Raw genomic sequence first — 22,106 nt, 5'->3', positions numbered from 1 at the left:
TGGGAAAATGGTGCCAACAGATTTGCTTGATGCAAGGTTCCCACAAACTTTCAGTTTGTAAAGAATAAACCAAAACAAAATACACACAGTATCTGTGAAGTACAATAAATTAAGTGCAGTAAAAGGAAGTATGTCTGTATTGAAAACAAACTCAGGAGAAACAGAATTGCAAATAACTTTAATATCAAGACTGGTGTTTGCATTTTAAGAAACAAAGCAGATTTCTGCCATTATCTCTAGTGGCCTAAGAGGTACACGAAGAAAGGAAGGGATTTTGAATAGGACAAGATTCTCTGATTACTAGACAACTACCATTGATACAAATATAGAGGAATATGAACCATTAAAACAATAATCCCATTAATGATTATCATCTGTTATGCTGAGACCCAGTTCTTAGGGAACTCATTATATGGCTGACCACCAAACAGAACTCATTGATATTCTGCTAAACATATTTTTCTCTTATTTAAATACCAATATATCCCCTTTAGTCAGATTTTCCCCCCACATTATCTCTCATTAATAATGGATAGGCAGGTCGGTTATGGTAAGGCACAAGAAGGATTTAATTTTTTTAAAGGAATTTGTTTGTTTGTTTGTTTATGGAAGAGAGAGAGTGTGTGTGAGAGAGAAGGAGCAGGGGGAGGATCAGAGGGAGAGGGAGAAGCAGATTCCCATCTGAGCAGAGAGCATGATGCTTGATCAGAAGGCCCTAAGATCATGACCTGAGCTGAAGTCAGACATTTGACTGAGACACCCAGGTGCCCTGAGAAGGTAGTAGAGTGTTACCAATTCCTATTCTATATACTTCTCAGACAATTGTAATTCTTTTTAGTGCTCCAAATATAAAATGTATTGGATGAATCAATCTCAGTTAAATTAATTTTTTTCTTATTATAATCATATAAGGACCACAATATCAGATAGAAGAAAATTTTGGTAAATCTTTGGATTGGGCACTATGCAGCTGTAGGTTGTACACCAATTTTAGACAACCAGATTCATTTATGCAGAGAGAGAGAATTTTCTGCTTAAATACATGATGTTGAAGAAACTGGTCTTCACAAAGCCATTGATCTTTTTTTTTTTTTTTGTCAAGATGATATCTACCTCTTAAATCATATAAAACATTTCATTATGAGCTTGTAGGAGTCCTAAAGATAATCCATTTTTTAAGATAATCAATTTTAAATCTCTCATTTTATGGGTTGAAGAAACAATTAAGAGAAAGTCAAGGTATTTGATCATGTGGAAGTGTCAAGACTAGAGTCTTGGTCTCATCACTTCCAGCCCAAAAATTACTCCAACAGTCCTTGGAAATGACATTATATAATAAAGACACATAAAATAGAGTATCGAATTTTATTGGAAGAACATAAGAAAACTTGGAAAAATATAGTAGGAGAAATTTATGGAATACTTGAAACATGTTTCCTTTTAATCCCTTTAAAATTATTTTTAAAATTTGCTTCCATTCCAAACTCCTATTTTCCTCACTTATATTTTCAAGTTATCCTCTTTTTATGATTATTCAAAGTTTGTTAAATATTGACTATGTCAATTACTCTTTATTCAAGTTATTTCAAGATCCCTATGGTGCAATGTTATGCTCATTTTAAAATTGAAGAAATGCATTCAGAGAGGTTAAGTAATTGGTTTAATGACATTTACCTAATAAGTAATAGACTTAGAATATTAACCTGAAATTCTTTAGACATTGTCTTTAATTTTATTTTTTTTTCCAGTTTTACTGAAATATAATAAATATAGCATTATGTAAGTTTAAGGTGTGCAACATAAAGACTTGGTATATGTATATGCCGTGAAATGATTTTAAATGATTGTGTCTTCAATTCAAAGATTTTGTCTAAAATCCTCTTAAAGTATTGCTTTCTATATTTTATTTTATATGTTTTAAAAATATTTTATTTTTTATTTTTTAGAAAGAGGGAGAGAGCACAAGCTCGGGAAGAAGCAGGAGGAGAGGAAGAGACAGGATTTCAAGCACACTCTCCACTGAGCAGGAGTCCTATACTAGGCTCAGTATCAGGATCCTGAGATCATGACCTAGGTCAAAATCCAAAGTTGGACGCCTAACTGACTAACTGACAGAACCATCCAGGCACCCTGCTCTTTGCGTTTTAATATACTATCCCTGTTTCCTGATTTTTATACCTAGCTTCATTAAGCATCATGGGATGTGAATATTTTTAGAATCAATAGATGTATTTGTCTTTACTGTTGCACATTAAAATGTTATAAATATATGAGCAGGCCTAAGTCTCTGGATATATTTTTTGAGTCAGTGTGGTTTTCTTTAAACACCTTATTTCATGTTGAAATTGATTATTATCACAGGTCTTCTAAAATAGTGCTGCATGAATCATCTACATTGAGGGACCAACTCTTTTAAATTTTCAGACCTTCGAAGAATGATATATTCATAAAACACAGCAGAAATTTTATGGTAATGTAAAATTGCTGTAACATTTTCTGAGTAATTATTCTCTTTACCTGTGCTTATGTCATTGAAGACTAGTGCCACGAAGTTATGTAGAGCAGTGTTGTGTCTCACCAACTTGTGCATACATATTAGCTGAAAATCACATAAAACTGCAGATTCTATTTTGGTAGGCATGTGGTGAGGCCAGAGATTCTGTATTGTAACACGTTCACAGGTGGTGCTGTTCCCTATTCATATTTGGAGTAGCAATTCCTGCAAAGGAGTGCCTGCAGCAATGATTGAGATGCCAACACTTTATTTGGAAGTTCTAAGCCCACTGGAGCGTGAGTGAGAAATAGTGCGTAATGAAGGAGAAAGGAAAAGAATGCAATGAGATATTGTTCCTTACCACATTCACTCCAGGTAGTTAAGAGTCAACAAGTTGCCCTGAAGTGTATTTACCAAGCTCTAGCTTTTTCATGAAGGTTGCAGGGAATAAATCAATTTTTAAAGAGAGAAAAGAAGAAGGATTATCTTCAAAGCTGGTCAGTTTTTACCCTAGTCTCAACCATGCTTTTGCACATCATCTCTGGCCTTTGAGTGGCTGCTCTGAATTCCAGATCCTTTATCTCATGGTGGAATATTTCATCCAAACCTGAAAGTGGAAGGGGCCATCTAAAGCTGGTAAGGTATTGACTAACAAAAAGAAAACAGAATGATGTCTAAGAAAGCACACAAGGTTTTACCCAACACACATTCCAACAAATAAATAATTTCCTTCCAAGTTTTATTTTTCTCCAGAATATGTGTTACCATACATACACACATACATATAATATATAAAACTTCTTTCACTTTATTGTTCCTTTCTCTTATCACACTGTATGGTACTCTCTTATCACAGAGGTCAAAGACTATTTTTGTCCTCTAACTCAAGAATAATGTTCAACACATAATAATTGCTGAATAACTTTTTAAAAAATAAACGTGTCTACAAATTAAAAGGAGAAAGTATTCTATAAAGAGATTAAGTCCAAAATTAAATAGTTAAAATGACCATTCTTTAATCTTGATTATATGATTTTTCCCTATGGTAAGGCATTACTATGCCAATTTTTAAAATCAGGGAATTACACAGAAATTGGCCTGATGAAAGCTTTGGGATTAGCATTTCATTAGCTATTGCAGTTTAACTAACCAAAGCCAAAAATTAGCTGGGTTTGTGTTTAGTGCAATTTGTAACAAATTATTGAGCTTTTCAGAAAATAATGCCTCCCAGTCTAACAGAAAGTGTTAAATTTTGAAAGAAAGGAAGACATATATTTTACTGAATTTTGATATTTTATTATTTAAAAAGCAATTGCAATCATTTTCAGTATTGTCAGCAGAGAGATTACTATGATTAATGTCCTTGCATATGAATTTTTGAAAATGGGAATATTTCATTAATTTCAGATACTTTAACATCATTCTATGCCCAAATTTACAAATCTTCTCCCACAGGGTAGATAAAAGCTGATTTCAATATATTTTAGATGACATTTTAAAGCACTTTATTTAGACATTTTAAAATAGTATTATCATACTAGACATTGTAGCTTTATGCCACTATGAATCTCCTTTTCATTTTGTCTAATTACATACTTAACTAGTAATGTCATTTATATAATTTCTGTTTCCCAATAGAGTGACAGAAAAATCAATTCAAAATTTTGTTTTCAATTTTTATGCTTATATATATATTTTTTACCAATTTTAAAATGTGATTTTTTCAATATTTCTAGGATACAGTATAAAATCATAGATCTTATTTCTATATTTTACACTCCTCTTAGTACCAGAAAGAATTATTCGTCATTCACTCACTCATTCATTTATCAATAATTAGGTGATTACCATATAAATATTACTATATAGATTACTTCTGGACAGATTGAAAACACTTATCCCCTTACATCTAAACAAGAGACCATTTGGCATTGGCAGTAAGTACTGTTGTAATATAGAGAGATACAGTGCTTATTACTGCCAAATAACAGAGCTGTTTCAAAAAGTGAAATATTGGGAGGCCTGGGTGCCTCAATCAGTTAAGCACCTGCCTTAAGCTCAGGTCATGATCCCAGGGTCCTGAAATTGAGCCCTGCATTGGACTCCCTGCTCTCTCCCCTCTTCCTGCCTCTCCCCTGGCTTGTGAGCTCTCTCTCTCTGTCAGATAAATAAATAAAATCTTCAATAAAAAAAGTGAAATATTTGCAACAAAAATTCTTCTTGCTTGCTAAGGAAATTTTATGACACATAATTGGTTATGTCTCTTCCTGTTAAGAGGATTACTTAAAAATAACTTTATATTTGGTTTCCTTTAATACATCTTGTGGTATACATAACCTATCAATATAAAACAAGCTGATTCAATATTTGCTTTCACAGTCCTTCATTAATCTACAGGAAGGAATTTTTAGTTCTAGATTTTTGCATTTGGATGTTTTAATAGCTTTTTTTTTATCTACTGAGATTCCTTACCTCTATTTTATTTCCTTTACCTCATTGAGCGTGGCTATAAAAGCTGCTATAAAATGTTTTTCTGCTAAAATCAACATCTGAGTCATCTTGGGCTTTTAACCCATTGCTCAGATTTTCTTATGAGAATTCCTGAGTATTCCTAATTCTTAATATGCTGTGCACTTTTGTCTTGTATCTTGAACATTTGGATTACAAAGTAGATACTGTTATATTCCTCAGAAGAGTGCTAACCATTTGTTTAAAAGACAATTTATGTGACTAGACACATGCTGCATATTCTCTTTTGAGTGAGATCCCCAACCTCGGTTCAGGTTTTTTAATTGTCCTGCACCTACATGATTCAGGGATAGCCATAAATTTGGGCAGAGTTTATATGTAGAAACCAGGTTTCATATCTGGCTCTCATATTACAGGGTCCCTACGCGCTTTCTTGCATTCATATAATAATTATCTATCATAGTTTTAGCCTTCTCATTTCTGCCAACTGCCTACTTTTGTATAATTTCTAGTGCCTCAAAGTGATTGTAGTTTTTGCTGCTGTTTTGTGATTTGCTCAGAGTTTATAGTGGTTATCTATTGAAGGCTTACTCTAGTAGTAGTAGTCTTTCATTACCCTAGAAACAGAAATGTAGCTAGAAAATTTTAGGGAAAAATTTAATTAATTTTAGAAAGTCTATGAACAAAACAAAGCAAACAAAATATAGAAGCTTTGCTTTTGAGGGATATGGTATGCCTGTTCCATTGAGACAGAGTGTGAATTTCACTGATTCATTAAGGAAACATGAAGAGAACATACAACAGTATGTCACAGTGGAGCAGAATGTATAATGTATGAATATGGAAAATGCCTGAAGATCCTGGTCATTATATTTCAAGTGAATATTCAACATTAGAAATGTCAAATATGTTATAAAATTTACAGTTTTGAATGTAGGATATTTGTGCAGTTTTTTAAAGTATACTTGACCTTTGGGAACACAGGTTCATCACTTGGGAGTAATTTAATTGCTTTTCAAGGCTTACTTTTAATCATGGTATAGGCAGGACAAGAGCAAACTTTAATCTGGATTTAATTTTTTTGGCCGTTAATGAGGCCATGGTTTCCTGAATACTCTACCTAATGTCCCATGCATTTGTTACAAGTTTTTTTCTTCCTTTGCTAGGGGAGGACACAGAGTGTTTCCAGCCCTGTGAGCTCTGGTGGTTATTGTATCCTCTTAACAGTCCTTGCCCTCCCTTGAGCATGCATAGTCACACCTATGTGCTACTTGATACTCACCTGAAGTCTACAAAGGAATGCTCTGTAGGTCTCCTGAGCTTGCTTTCTATGCAGCTCTCCTCACCTCTTCTCACAGCTGGCAGTTATCTGTTCTGTGAACTCTGAATGACCGGTCACCTGAACATCTCACTTCATCTCCTCAGTTTGAGACTCCTGAATCTGTTTGGATTATACCTCCCAGTTCTGTGGCCTGGAAACTCTCTAGGCAGTGACACTGGAAGCTACAACAGCTCACCTTGTTTGTTTTTATTCTTTCTCAGTCGTTGCCCTGTGTTGCCTATTATACAATGTCTGAATCTATTTTTTTCATATTTATATCAATTTGCTGTTATGTTTAAGGCGGGAGATTAAATTCAGTCGCTATTACTTCACCATGGCTTGAAAAGGAAGTCTGAAACTGTAATCAAATTTAAATTTGTAATGGACTGTGTGTTGAAAGTCACCTTGAGCTAATGGCTTACTAACGTTTTCCATTTTATTTTCCATTAATTAAAATGAAAATATTATATGCACTAAAGTATATGATTCCTGTAACAGAAGAGAAGGTGTGCAGCCTCAGATACCTAACAAGTTTGGAAGGAATTTGTACTGCAATTTGTGTGGAAGGTAAATGTTCTTAGCTCAAATCTGTAGGAGAGAGTCTGCACATGCCCTGGAGCAGCTCTACCAGTTTGAGAATATTCTGAATCAAATTATTCTTTAATTTTGATAGAAAATGTGCAGACACAGAAAGAGCCTGTTACATTTATTATGTTAGCTGAGTTGTTAGTGGAGACATTTTACCCTAGTCTATTTATTACAACTGCAGCCTGCTAACATAGCTCCCAAATTCAAATTGCCTCCTCTAATAATCTAGTCTCTGGGCAGCTACCAAAGACTTCGTATTTTTTCAGGCAGCCACCAGTGCTTTTTCTTTTTTTTTTTTTCTTTCTTTCTTCTTTCTTTCTGTATTATTTTTGGTAGAGTTAATCATATTTTATTACCTCTTTGCTAAAAAGCATTTAGAACCTTTCTATCTCACTTAGAATAAAGTCCAAATTATTGACAAGACTGATATCCTCCATTATTTGTCTGCTGCTTATTTCAATCACTTTATATTTTGTTCTTCTTATTATACCTTCTTTCAAATTAGCTGAGTTATTTTTATTATTCTATTGCATTTCCTTGTTTGATTATTAGATATACCTGTAAGTGTTATACATTTGTAAATGCCTTAGATTTTATAGTACGTCTTTCACTTATAGCTGTCTTTAAGTAATATTTTACTTTTCAAGCATAAAATGTGACTCTGACAGTACTGGATTTCCACTTTTCTTCTTCTAGCTTATGTGCTATTATTAAAAGGAAGTCCTTCAGGAAGAAGGAAAATAATTCCAGATAGAAATCTGGATCTACACAAGAAAATAAAGAGTGCTGGAAATGGTAAATATGTGCATAAATTTAAAAATACATTTTTATGGTTTTAAAGACATTTTTAAAAAGATAATTGGCTACTTTATGCAAAAATAACAATGTTATCCTGACTCTCTTATTCATGTCACTTAGTATGCTTGTTGGCTTACGTTCAGCTACTCACATATGACAAGAATTTCCTACTTTAAGCTTGAGGAAAGTGTTTTCCTTGCCTGGAGATATGACATCCACACTCCATACACAGCCACATGCACACGCACACACAGTCACACATGCCCACACATGCACACACACTCACATTGCTCTGGCTCGGGCTCTTTGTGGTCTCAACCTAATTTTTATGTCCCCAAAGACCTTCACAACTCATCTCATTTAGCCAACATTCCACTTGGTATCCTTACCTCCAGATTCCTCAGTTCCACTTTGCACAGTTTGTAATTATATTTTTGGTTTGACATTTACTCTTTTTTATGTGTCTCTCTACTAGTTCTCTAAGTTCTGTGAGAGTAGGAGATATGTCTCTATGGTCATATTTCCAGAATCTAAACAATGTCTGTGATTTTATGAAGCACCAATCGAATAATTTTAGAATGTATGAAGGATGAACTTAGAAAACATTTCCTTATAAGGTGGTTTTCCTATTGGGACTGTCTTGCAAAAGTCCTGTAAAATAACGTACCAACCCACTGTACTTCACACGAGCAACATTTTGAAGTTATTTAGATTCTACTTACTTTGCCTTGTGTGTTCTATCTACAAAATAAGCATTACAAAATAGGCCAGTACATTTTATTTTTAACGTTTTTTCAGAACCTAGAAGAAAAGTTACCATATCATTTTTTTTTTAATCCCTTGAGCTTCTTTGAAGTGACCCTGTCAACATCTCTCAATGTTTCAGCTCTTAAGTTGTTTCTTGGTCTGTTGCCAAAGGAAACACTGCAGGGATTTACACTGGCAACTTCTCTTAAAAAATATACAGAACATTTTAAAAAGTGAGGTGTACCTTGGAGCAATTCAAATCATTTTGTCACTTGTGATGAAAAGGCTATGGTGCTGATATGTCATTATACTTATTCTTAGGGCTGATAATTGGTAAGGTTTGACATTTAACTGACTAGTTAACCTCCACAAGGGGATGTCAATGGACATCACAACCACAAAGTCACAAGCAATGTGCTTTTTCCAGTCAGTGGTTGTTGATGTTCATATTCATACAATATGAAACCTGCAACATAGAAAGAGATGAATGGAATGTTTATCAAGATACATAACAAATATACAATTTCTAAATCTATTTTTTCATCTAAATAAATTGTATCTATGGTCATTATTTTTACTGATATATGTTTGTTAAGTGTAGGCTTCTTAATTACACTCACACATACTATCACTTTATATTTCATACAGCAATTAGCTTTAGGGTCATAACAAGAAATTATGCTATATCTTAATGGGACTATTTGAGTTCAGCTATTAGGTACCCAAATTAACATATATTTAGAGATTCTGTCAATGATGTTGTGACCCATATGAAAAAAATCAGAAAATATTGAATATCTTTTGCTTAACCAAAACTTGATGTTACATTCTTTTTACATGTGTAGATTGCATGCAGAGTTTCTTCAAGCTAGTGTCTGCTATTTTCACTTGAGAACACCCTATTTCATCACCTAGATAATTCTGTGAAAAATGTGCTATGAAAAAAAAAAAACAACCTAAATTATGTGCAAGTCGGTTATCTGGTAAAACACCTCTGTCTGGAAAACTGTTTTTAATTAATTAATTACCTAAATTATTAGTAATATTACAATCTAGAAGGATGGCAAAATTTAGGATTAAATGCACAGTTTCATAAAGACGCCAAAGTTAGAGCTAAAGTGAAGGTCCTGTCTTAGTAATATATGACTTATACGTTTTGAGACTGTATTGGAAATGTGCCAATTATAGACAGAAGGATATATAAATATTTGTACAATCATTAATTTAGGTTTAATTTTGTATAACATCTATAGAGAATGTGAGAGTATGCTGATCTGGCATGGAAAATAAGCAGAGGCCAGTATTATTCAGTAATAACAAGAATGTAAAATCAAATTATGTTTATTGACTATCAACTTACTTATGAGCCTACCTTTCATTGAACCAAATATTTTATGAAATTCTACCATGGGTATCTGCAGGGCACTCTGGGATTCAGAACACTCACATGTTTAATTATTTTTTGGCTACTTTTTACAGTAGTTATCAAAATTTTGATGAGCATAATAAGCCTTTAACTGTAGCTTTGACAAATTTTTTCCTCTCCTGGGAGGGAGCATGAAGGGAAAGAGGTTTTTTTTGTTTGTTTGTTTTTGTTTTATTTTGTTTTTTTCAATCATCTCTCTCTGTATAAGAACATTGGATTTTCAGGGAGTTGGAAAGGAAAAACACAACTCAAGCTAGCTTTATTTCTGCACTTTAAAAGCTATAGGATTCTTTAAGCAATACCCTGTCTCATGCAATGCATTCCTTTAGTTAATATTAAATTTATAAAACATAGCCTCTAGTTATCAAAGACCTTGAAGAAGCTGCAGAAACAGAGAAAAAAATTATCTCTCTCAAGTTATAAGAACTTACCTTCTTAAAACTTTTTTCATGTTGCTGAAGTAAATTTTGCTCTATTAAATTGGTTGTATTCAATTTAATTGCATAGAGTAGGCTTTATTTAATATACAGAAATTTTTTGATTCTCTAGGTTCTGTGATTTTATTATTCAGTAGTGAATAGAAACGTGAATATTGAACTTGTGCAATACACATCATTACCCACATTTAATGGGCTTTTTACTTGATATTTATAATTAAAATGTCTGAGGTAATGTACACTTGTCAGAAAAAAAGATTATGTTTTCTCTATTAGGGAAAATAAGCTCCATGACACCATTATCAACATGTGTACTTTTGTTATTAATTAATAATTTCATAGATTTGTCCTTTATAAATATTTTGCCTTGGTGTCTGAATATTTGTTTTATTTTTCCTGATTCAAACTGTTTCAAAACTTGACTGAAAGTAAATATATGTATAAAATTAAAAGAAAAACATTTAAACAAAAATTAAGACAAAAATCTGCATGTGTCCTGTGTCTGAATATGTGTACCAATGTTCATTGTGATGCCCATAGTAGAAAATATCCAGACTTTGTATTCAACTTGATCACAAAGTTTAAGCATAATTTATTAACATGGTGTTAAAGAAAGAATATACAGATTAGTGATAGAACCCAGTGTTCAGATTCCTTCTTTGCCCCTTTTTTTGTCTAAGATTTGAAACAATTATTGATTTTCTACTGGTATATTAACACAGGTTGATAATAATGTCACTCACAAAGGGGATTTATGAAGATTCAAGAAATATTTCAAGTGTCTCTAATCAGTGCTCAAATGTGATAACTAGCATTATTGTTGATTCTGATTCATTATCTTCAATATATCCAATTTCCTATGAGGTTTGAAGGTGGAGGAAGTAGGAAGAAAGCTCAAGGCAGAACTTCAAGGACAAAGGAAGTAATAAGAAGTAAAATTTTCCAGATTGTTTTATTTTATTGGCTGAGTGATAGTGGTTAACATTTCATTTATTAAGTCTAGCAAGTCTTTAAAAATCATGGCTAACCACTAAGAGAGTAATAATAGAAAGCATAATCCAAAGATAAAAGGAAATTTAAGGGAATTAGGGATGTATTATTGTATCAAAAAACAGTACAGTAGTGTACTGTTTCACATGTACACATGTACATGTGTATACATTTTATCATCTCACATCATCACAAGAACAAGAAAGGTATGTATAGTATAATAAAATATATTGAGAGACTACACGGACATAACTTTTATGACAGTATATTATTATTATAATTGTTCCATTTTATTAGTATTGTTAATCTCTTACTGAACCTAATTCATATGTTAAATTTTATACATACAAAGGTATGTATATAGAGGAAAAAAAAACAGTATATATAGGGTTTGTTACTGTCTGTGGTTTCAGGCATCCACTGGGAGTCTCGAAACATATCACCCATGGATAAGAAGGAGCTACTGCAGAGGAAAAAAAGAATGTTCAGGTAAATCCATAATGTTGATACATTGAGCAGTGGAAATTCAATATAATAGCATGATGAAATAAGTTTTTCTAAGTTTGCATTGTTTTTCTAGAACACAGCTGGTGTATTTAGGAAACATGGTCTTTATATACATTCTAGTAGACAATAAGATAAAATATCAGAATTTATGTCCAAGGACAGAATGATGGTAACGTTTAAATTAATAGTCTAATTCAAGATTACTGAGCAGTTCAAAAGTTGCCAGATCATGGCAAATGTTGTAAGAATATTTATTTTACAATACAGCAATTAAAAGAGGTTTTATTAGTCATGATTCTCCAGAGACAAAGAACCACTCAGCAATGTGGATAAATAGAATAAGATTTGCTATAAATGATTAATTTATATAATTATGATAACTGGCAAGTCCAAATCCACATGTGGGCCAAAAAGCTCAAAACTAAGGATAGCCAGTGGTACAGATGAAGTCCAGAGGAAATCTGTAGGAGACTTTTTTTTTTTTTTTTTAACATGGAAGAGGGTCAGTCTTTTTCTTCTATTCTAACCTTCAATTGATTGGATGGGGCCTATCACACTATGGAGGTTAATATGCTTTACTCTATTCATTAAATGTTAATCCCATCTAAAAACACTCTCAATGAAATACCCCAAAGAATGCTTGACAGATGTGTGAGTAACCCATGGCCTAGTCATGACACATAAAATTAACCATCAGGAATGTCCTCAATTTGGGTGGGAAAAAAAAAAAAGGAATAAAAGAGAGTGGTTATGAATGTATTAGTGAGATATGATGTTCAAAAGGATTAATGACACTCTAACATAATGTTTATTACAAATAATAGGATCACATTGAAGAACTCTGAACTGTGAAGGTAAGTTGAAAGACATTGTGTAACTCTTACAAGATCCTTTGTTAGAATTCCATTATATTGATTCATCTAAGTAGAAAAAGAAAATCTTGAAACCAAAGAAGTTAAATGTAAGGAATAGTTTGTACTTGAGATCATTTTTTAAAGCACTTTCCTACATATTGTTTTCACAGTATTATTTTTATGTTCCCATTAAAAAATTAAAAAAAATTCTTAATATGTTACTTCATTGAACTCTACAATTTCCCATTTGAAACAACACCCTGTAGCTAATGTGTATGACATTTCTGGGTATTTTATATGCCTTATCTTCTTCAATATTCTCAGCAATCCAATCTTGGACCTTTGTGCTACTATCTTTAAAAACAAAAAAACTACCTTACCCCAAAACACTCAACTTTGAGTCTATCTAACTCTAAATTAGACAAATATATTAAAACATATGGGAAAAGAAAGAAAAGAATCCTGACATTCTTCTATTTCATATTTGATCTGGAAGAATGAAGATCAAAGAATAAATGACTCAAAAGAAAGTAGTTTGAGAGTTTCCCTAGGAATAGCTATTTAATGTGAGATGAACAGTTGTTAAAGGCAAAAAAACCAATGATCATCACTTAATACAAGTAGCAGGGGAATATTTTAATGCTAAACTAGCAAGAGTTTAATGTTCAACTTGAAATAGCTCTCAATATGTTTTAGATTCATACACAGTGTCTTGATAATGGAAAAAATAGTACATGCAAAAAATGAAGTATATTTTCCTGACAATTGAAAAGCAAAGTTTCTATAATTAGTCCCAGAATTGAGGAATGAACATAACATGATGTCGAACGTAAATTCATGGGGTCAGAACTAGGGCTGGTCAAGCACGATAGGTGCACAGTCTATACAAACATGAGCAGAATTATACTTAGGGTCTAGTTAATAGTAATAGATAAACAGAAATGGGAATGAAACTAGCATAGTGTCAATGTATCAAAAGACGTGCAGTGAAAAATTCAAAGTTGGAAAGACTCCTGGTTTCCAGTTCCACATGTAAGTATCTAAAAACCCTTCTTTCATTTGTATCCCTCACTTATATCCTCAGAAACTATCGGATATTTTATGATATATTTCACTGCTTTGCCAAAAATCTATCAGCTAACACCTGATCAAAATCCGTATCTCTTAGAACCTAGTTCAAATGCAACTTCCTCCTTAGGGAGCTTTGTCTATACATTTCTCTTTGCCTTTTTCTGAGAACTCTTTTCTGTTTTTTTTTTTTTCTTTTAATTCTATCATCTCTAAATTTGGTGACACAGAGGAAGCTTCTTAACTTCCATGAGTCAAATCTCATTTATCAGCAACAAAATTAGGGAGACTTATGGTTTCTAATCCCACTTGTAAGGAGCTTGGAAGTCACCATTCTGTCCTAAAGACAAATAAAAACCTGAACAGACAGAAAAATCAACAACTCTTCCTGGATGTATAATAGAGGGCAGAACACAGGGCAAACCACTGTCACCAAGATTGAAGAGAAAGACAGGGGAATACAGGGAGTCACAGCTTACTGGAGCAGAGATTCATAAGGGGAAACACAAAAGGAGTCAGTGCCAGGACCAGAAACTCTGAACTGTGAATGACAAATCATAGGGGAGCACCCACAAAATTCTGAGATTTACCTATAGGATCTCAACCAGGTTTCCACAGTAAATAGTGAAGAAAAATCTCCTAATGCTTCCAGCAGGAGGAGAGGAAGCAAAACTATGTTGTAATACATCAGAGAACTCTGCTTTAATCAGGCTTGCACTCAGGGGGAACTAGTTAACCAGAGCCTAACATGCTGCAGTAGTAATAGGGACTAACTGAACTAGGGGAAATAAAATAACCAACTCCAGGTCACTTTAGGTATCCTGTCCCATTTAAGCAGGGAGAAAACACTTAGATATACTAGCAAAGTTTCTAATCATAAGACTATAGAACACTTTACCTCCCCTTATACCTCACTACCATGAGACTAAAAGCCTATTTACAGCAGTTCCTTTTACTAGATACATTAGGGTCAGCTATGAAGAAAAAAATTAGAAGGTGTATATACCAAAAAGCAAAACAAAAACAAAACACAGAAGAGACAGAGCAGATATATGGCAAAAACGTTGGAATTGCCAGAATAGGACTTTAAAATAAGTATTTTTTAAGCACTCTACTGGATAAAGTAGACAACATGCAAGAACAGATGTGCAGTGTAAGCAGAGAGATGGAAACTCTAAGAAAGAACCAAACAGAAATGCTATAGATCAAAAACACTGCTACGGAAATAAGGAGTAGTTTTTATGGACTCATTAGTAGACAGGATATGGCTGAGGAAAGAATCTCTAAGCTTGAGGACATGACAATAGTAACTTCCAAAACGGAAAAGCAAAAGCAAAAAGAAAGTCTGAAGAAAACAGAAGAGAATATCCAAGAATTATGGGAAAATGTTATAAAAGGCATAACATAAATGTGATGGGAATACTAAGAGAAAAAAAAGAGAGAAAGGAACAGATGAGATATTTTAAATAATAAGAATTGAAAATTTCCCTCAAACTTACATTAGACACAAAACCATAGACATAGGAAGCTTAGAAAACACTAAGCAAGATAAATACTAACAAAACAAACACAACAAAAGAAAAACTTCCTACACTTAACCATATCATTTTTGTAGAAAATGAAAGATTAAAAAGAAATCCTAAAGGACACCAGAGGGAAAATACCTTATATAGAGAGAAACATAGGTTGGAATCACATCTGACTTCTCCTCAGAAACCATATAAGCAAAAAGAGACTGAAGTAAAATATTTAAAGTGTAGAGAAACAAACACCAAACTAGAATTCTGTAACCTAAGAAATTATCTTTAAAAAGTGAGAAAGAAATAAAAACTTTCTCAGACCAACAAAAATTGAATTTGTTGCCAGGAGATCAGCTATACCAGAAGTGTTAAAAGAAGTTCTTTAAGAGAGAAGAAAAATAATATAGGAATGAAACTTGGATTTGTATAAAGTAAGGAAGAGTATAAAAGGGAATAAGTGAAGGTAATATAAAAAAAAATAGGGGCACCTGGGTGGTACAGATGGTTAAGTGTCCAACTCTTGATTTTGGCTCAGATCATGATCTCAGGGTTCTGGGATCCAGCCCTGGGGCCAGCTCGGCATTGAGCGCAGGGTCTACTTGAGATTCTCTTTCCCTCTCTCTCTGCCCCTCCTATTCATGCTTGCTCTCTCTCTCCCTCTCTCTCTCTCTCTCTCTTTATCCTGTGCATGCACATGCACACATGTGCTTTAAAGTAAATAAACAAACCTCAAAAAAACTTTGATTTTTCTTATTCTTAATTGAGCTAAGAACATTTTGTTTCAAATAAAAATGCTGACAATCTATTTGATACTTATATATAGAGAGGTGCTTATGTATCCTTACACATAAGTGAAATAAATGACAATTATATAAGATATGGGAGGGAGGGATGAGGGTTATTTTGTTATTAAAAGATACACCCATGAAGTCGTATAGCGTTATTTGAAATTTGACTTGGATTATCTCTCTGTATATATATATATATATATATATATATACTGCTAAGAAAGGAGAGAAAATAAAGTCATATAATATGACTAATTAAACAGTAGGCAGGAGAAGAGTGAAAGACAAGGAACAAAGAATAGGAACAAAGAATAAGGCCATAAAATGGAAAACAGTAACAATGTGCTAGACATTAATACCACTATATCAATAATGAGTTTGAACATTAGTTGTTTAAATGAAACAATAAAAGACAGAAAAATAAAAGTAGATTAAAAAAACAAGCACTAACTATAAATTGTATACAGAACCTCACTTTAAGTATAAGGACACACAGATTAAGTGGATAGAGAAAATACACCATGCTGTCATTAATCAAAAGAAAACAATAGTTAAATTAATTTCAGACAGAGCAGACTTCTAAGCAAGGGAAGTTATCAAGGATAAAGAGGGGCATTACATAATGATAAAGAGGTCAATTCTCCAAAGAAACATAACAACTTTTAAGGTGTATTTAACAAGAGGGCATCAAATTCTGTGAGAAAAGAACTCATGAAATCACAAAAAGGAGTAGATGAAAGCATATGACAGTTGGAGACTTCAAAACACTTCTATCAGAAATGGACAGATCCAGCAGGCAGAAAATCAGTAAGGACACAGTTGAACTCAACAACATCATCAATCAACTGGATATAATTGACATCTATACACTACTTCATCCAACAACAATAGAATACAGCACCAACCATCGATTGAATATAATTGACAGCTATAGATGATTTCATTCAATAATGTCAGACCACATATTTTTCTCAAGCTCTCATGGAATATTCAGCAAGATAGACCATAAAACACAACTTGACGAATTTTAAAGAATAGAAAAAAAAATAATTTCTTCTTTCAGTCCTCAGTGGAATTAAATTAGAAATTTATATATTTAGGAATAAATGAAAGAAATAACTGAAAAATCTCAAAGTTCTTGGAGACTAAACAATGAACTTCCAAATAATAAATGATAAGAAACCTCAAGAGAAATTTAAAAATATTTTGAACCAAAGAAAAATGAAAATACAACTTATCAAAATGTGTGGATGCAGTAGAAGTAGCACTTAGAGGGAAAAGTACAGCATTGAAAACCCGTATTAGAAAATAGGAAATATCTACTAAAATCAATCATCAAAGTTTCCATCTTAGAAAACCAGCAATAGTAGACCAAATTGGATCCAAAGAAGCAGAAGAAAATAAATAATAAGAATTAGGGCAGAAATCAATGAAATTGAGGATAGGGTATCAATAGAGAGCATCAAAAAAAGCAAAAACTGGTTCTTTGAAAAGATCAATGAAATCAATGTCTCTAGTCAAGTTAACCAACAAAAAAACAGAATGAAGACACATATTACTAATAACAGAAATGAAAGAGGAAACACCACTACAGATTCTATGGACATTAACAAGATAATAAGTCAATACTATATACAACTCCATGGCCACAAATGATGAAATGGATACATTGTTTAAAAGGCACAATCTAAAAAAAAAAAAAAAAAACTCATGAAAGAAGGAATAGATGATCTGAATAGGACTACACCTATTGAAGAAATTGAATCCATTATTAGTAACTTCCCCAAACAGCACAGGACTCAGGCGAGTTCTGATGCTGGCATAAAAAAAGTTATATATCATGGGCAAATGGGATTTATCTCAGATACACAGGGCTGGTTCAACATTTGACTATTAATTAATGTAATCCATTATATCAGTAGGCTCCAAAGAAAAATCACATGATCATATCAACAGAAGTAGAAAAAGCACTTGATAAAATCCAATAATTATTTGTGATTAAAAAAAAAAACTCTCAGTGCATTAGGAATAGATGACAAACTTCCTTATCTTGATAAAGAATATTCTTAAAAATATATTTTACAAATAACTTTATAAAACTTCAACAGCTAACATCATAATTAATAGTGACAAAGTCAAAGCTTTCCTACAAAGATCATGTGCAACACAAGATGTCCCCTCTCATCCCTTCTTTTCAGCATAGTACTGGAAGTTCTAGCTAGTGCAGTAAAACAAATGAAAGAAACAAAAGGCATAATTGGGAAGAAAGGAATAAAACATTGTTTTTGCTTACAGATGACATGATTGCCTAGGTATAAAATCCAAAAGAAAAGATAAAAGTATGCCTGAAACTAATAAGCAATTATAGCAAGGTTAATATACAAAAGTCCATCACTTTTCTATATTCTAGTAATGAACAAATGGAATTTAAAATTAAAAGCAAAATACTATTTACATTAGTGTACAAAAATTAAATACTTATGCATACATCTGGCAAAACATATGCAAGATATATATGAGAAAAACTACAAACTGTTAATCAACAAAATCAAAGAACTAAATAAACTTAGAGACATTCTGTGTTGTTCATGAATAGGAAGACTCTATATTGTCAAGATGTCAGTTGTTCCTAACTCAGTTTATAGATTTAATCCAATTCCAGTCAATATCCCAGCAGGTTATCTTATTTATATTTACAAACTGATTCTAAAGTTTATATGGAGAGGCAAAAGACCCAAAATAGCCAACACAATATTGAAGAAGAACAAATCAGAGTACTGACACTACCCAATTTCGAGATTTACCATCAAGCTACAGAAATGAAGATAGTGTGATATTAGCAAAAGAATAGATAAATATTTCAGTGTAATATCTGAATAGAAAGGGATAGAGAGACCAGAGACAGAACCCCATAAATATTGCCAACTGATCTTCAATAAAGGAGTATAGGCAATGCAATGAAGCAAAGTTAGTCTACTCAACAAACTATGCTGGAACAACTAGACATCCAAAGGCAAAAAAAATAAAAATAAAAATAAAAAATAATTTAGTCACAGATCTTATACCTTTCACAAAAATCAACCCAAAATGGATCATAGTCCAAAATGTAAAATGCAAAACCATAAAATCAGAAGATAACAGGAGAAATTATAGATGACTTTGGGTATAGCAAGGACTTTTTGAAACGACACTAATGGCACAATCCATGAGAGATATAGTTTAATTGATTAAATAATTTAGTAAAACTGGATTTCACTAAAATTAAAAAAAGAAGAAGAACAACAACAACAAAATCCCTTCTGCTCTGTGAAAGACAACATCAAGAGAATAAGAAGTCCTGCCACAGACTGGGATGAAATATTTGTGAAAGACACATCTAATAAAAGATGGCTATCCAAAGTATACAAAGAATTCTTAAAAGTCAACAAGAAAACAACTTGATGAAAATATGGGCCAAAGACTTTAACAGACACCTCAGCAAAGAAGATACATAGGTGGCAAATCAGCATATGAAAAGATGCTTCACATATAAGTCAACAGGCAAATGTAATTAAAACAACACTTAGATATACTACACACTTACTAGAATGGCCAAAATATGGAACACTTACACCCCCAAATGCTGGCAAGGATGTGGAGCAACAGAAACCAAATCATTGGTAGTGGGAATGAGAAATGGTAAAGCCACTTTGGAAGCCAATTTGGCATTTTCTTACAAAACTAAATGTATTCTTTCCGTACACCAGCAATTGTGGTCCTTGTTATTTACCAAAGAAGTTGAAAATTTTGTCCATGCAAAACCCTGCACACTCACGTTCATAGCAGCTGTATTCATCATTGCACAACTTGGAAGTGGAAGAATAGATAACCTGCTGGGATATTGACTGGAATTGGATTAAATCTATAAACTGAGTTAGGAACAACTGACATCTTGACAATATAGAGTCTTCCTATTCATGAACAACACAGAATGTCTCTAAGTTTATTTAGTTCTTTGATTTTGTTGATTAACAGTTTGTAGTTTTTCTCATATATATCTTGCATGAAAATTTTGTCCATGCAAAACCCTGCACAAAATTTTGTCCATGCAAAACCCTGCACACTCACGTTCATAGCAGCTGTATTCATCATTGCACAACTTGGAAGTGGAAGAATAGATAAGTAAACTGTGGTATACCAGGAAGTGACATATTATTCCCTGAGAAAAAGGCAGGGTTATTAAGCCATGGAGAGTCAAGGAAGAAACCTAACTGAATATTCCTCTGTGAAAGAAGATAATCTGAGAAGTCTGTATACAATAGGATTTCAACTATATGACACTCTGGAAAAGGCAAAACTAAAAGGTGGTAAAAAGATGAATGGTTGTCAGGGATTAGGGGTGGCAGAGGAATAAATAGGTAGAGCACATAAGATTTTTAAGGGAAAGTAAATATTCTGTATAATAGCATAATGATAGATCCATGCCATTGTATGCTTTTTCAACCCATAGAATGTGCAACACCAAGAATGAATGGTGATACAAACTGTGCACTTTGGATGATTATGAGGTGTCAGTGTGGGTTCATCATTTGTACAAATGTACCACTCTACCGAAGGATGTTGACCATGAGGAAGGCTACACATGGGTAGAGGCAGGGAATAAATATAAAATATAAAAATAATGTTATATATAAATAATATACTTATTATATATTATAAAGAAAATATCACACCTGTCCTTCAATACTGCTGTGAATCTAAAATTGCTCTAGAAAATTTGTCTTAATAAAAAAAAAATGTTGAATAATCTGATTCCTCTGGGATCAGAGGTCAGTAGGACTCTACTGCATTGAAGTGCAAGGGAATGAACAACAAGAACAGAAACTGAGCTAAGTTTCTGGATAAGATTGAAATGGAATTGGTGAGTTGAGCTTAATGTCACAGAAAGATATAAACCAAAAACTAGGTTTTGGATACAAAATTCATTCTAGAATTACTTTTGTTTCAGTGTTGGTTTTAATTTACAAGGATATAGTACTCTATGCTTTTGTGTATCCAGTATATTTTATCATCTTCTCTCTGTGATCCTTTCATGTCAGCACTGATTCTCAGTGTTCATTTTTGTGGTTGCACAGTGGGTAGATTATAAAAACTGAAGCTGAGTGTCATAAGTGATTAATATAGATTCCATTTTTGACAAAATAGCAAAATGGCTGGCATGTAAAGGCCCCTGTTTGTTTGTCTTTTTTTAACCAAGAAACAAATAAATATATACAAAAAACTATAGAAAAAAAAATCACATCATCCAAATAGCTAGACATTATATTTTGGTAGCATATTGTTGATAGTTCGCTTTTACAGTGTGCTCATTATGCCCACAACTGTGCAAGCAAGTATGTTTTGAAAAAAAAAAAAAAGCATAGAGATTGTTATTTATGTATTCACTTAGTTATCAAAGCCTGGATATTTTTTCTAATACAAGCTAATATATACATGTATATATGTTTGCAAACAAATATATCCTGTAATGTGAATTCCTAGATCTTCAGACCAAATGCATTAGAATAAAGAAGTGTCCAAGTTTTATTCTAATGCATTTAGTAAATTTGTAGGAAGTGATTTACAAAGTGAGAATAAGAGACAAAAACATCAATTAGGATATCTTTAATGCAACTATCTCATGACAAATTTAGGACACCTAATGTCAGGTATTTATTGAAATAAAGTGGGGCATAAGAAAAGGGGGAGACTTAGAGAAGACAAGCAGTTAAAAAGTATAGTAGCATACCAAGGTGGGAGCTACAAATTTAAGAGTTATTAATATTTCTTGTGTACTGTTAAATCAGAAAGAAATGGAATCACTATAAATTTTATCCTTGTAACTAATCTAGAAATTTAGAAAAGTTACTTGTTAACATAAAGTCTGTTAGTGGCTGCTAAACTAATCATGAGATTACCTAAATCTGTAGCCTCTATATTGAAAAAAAAAATTAAAATTCAATAACAAAGGTCAAATTTAAATTGATTAATAGTGATGAAATACTGATTTTCAAATATTTGCACACACACAACTGTATTATATTTGTGTAAGCTAATATATCAACCACGTAGCTTTTATTA

This window comes from Vulpes vulpes, chromosome 14, assembly GCF_048418805.1.
Source record: "Vulpes vulpes isolate BD-2025 chromosome 14, VulVul3, whole genome shotgun sequence".
Lineage (NCBI taxonomy): Eukaryota > Metazoa > Chordata > Mammalia > Carnivora > Canidae > Vulpes > Vulpes vulpes.
This window is presented reverse-complemented; position numbering follows the sequence as displayed.